Below are 1,425 nucleotides of genomic sequence, written 5' to 3'. Positions count from 1 at the left end.
ATTTTTCCCTGGTGTATTTTTCTTAACTGTAACACAGAATTATAGCCCCTTATAAAGCAACATAGCATGCATGTGTCACACATTACTGCACACATGTCAAGGACGAGATGTGCCTGCCATGGTAGATGTGCAGATAAACAATACGGTATTCACAGACACAAAAATACACAATGCACACGTACAGATTTATCTTTGATAAATTTGGGCTCAGAATCTTGTGTCTAATTCTTCACAAGTTTAACATTAAGACAAAGAGGTGACAATGTGTATTAATTCATACTACCTGTGTTGTGAAAAAGTGTACTGGAGTGACAAAAAAAAAAAACCATCAGTATAAGCAGCACTGTAACTTTAAAAGGTCAGAAAGGTTTTGCATCACAGTATGTTGTAGATTTGAATAGAAAAGCAAACTTTAAGACTGTCAAATACTATAAAACTCATTTATTCATGCACATAAAATAAATGTGAGCAAAAACATGACATTTGCAAAAGAAGCAATGAGCTAAGAAATGCTGTGATACTGTTTGCAACAACTCAGCAGAGTTATGAAAATGGTAAGGAAGTGGAGATTGCAAGACTAATAAAAGAAACACATAATTCTCTCTTTTTTCACAGTTATCAAACACCAGCGTCAGGGTGGAACATCCTATAATTGACTTCTCTCTTATTAGTATATTAATTTGTCCCCTGCTTCTGCGAAGAAGAGTGTATGACTTTATGGCCTTGTATATGTGTATGTGTATGTGTGTGTTTGTGTGAGTGTCCGTCTGTCTTCCCTCTTGAGAAATTCAATTTGTGGATGTCTCGTGTCAGTCACTTACTAATTTCTCTAAGCGCAGCGTCAGGAGTGAGAAACTACTCCCCGTAAAATAGGCTTTGGGTTCGGGAGGCTGATTCTAAAAGCAGACGCTCGAAGGATAGAACGGTGGAGATGAGTGGAGACGAGGAGAAGCAAAGGAAAGGGATGACCTGGTTAAAGAGGATAAGAGGGATGAGAGTAAAGAGGAGGGGATGAGGGCCAAAAAAAGAAGAGAAGATAAACTGACAAATTGGAGAGTACGAAAGAAATGAGGGAGGGTGGAAAAGTGAAAACAGAGGAGAGTAGAATTAAGAAAGAGCAGAGTTGAGGATAGGATGACAGAGGCTCAGAGCCAAGTCTTTTCCTTCCTCTGACATCTAAAGTATAATATCCTGCAACTTTGTAACCTTGGTGTTAGGCAATGCCATATGAATTTTAATGCCACAGTGTCAGAAAAGGCAGGGCAATTATATCTACAGCTACGTTAGTGACTGGTCACTTTAGTGCCTCTGAACTCAAAGAAAACTGTTCTCAAAGAATACATAAAAAAGAAGAGCAATGTGTCACAGTGAAATGTTACTGCATCTGTTTTTCTCTTTGTTTTTTTAAATAAAGCTTGTAAAAGG

Source organism: Morone saxatilis, unplaced genomic scaffold (genome assembly GCF_004916995.1).
Source record: "Morone saxatilis isolate NCDOM2014 unplaced genomic scaffold, NCSU_SB_2.0 Contig0, whole genome shotgun sequence".
Classification (NCBI taxonomy): domain Eukaryota; kingdom Metazoa; phylum Chordata; class Actinopteri; family Moronidae; genus Morone; species Morone saxatilis.
This window is presented reverse-complemented; position numbering follows the sequence as displayed.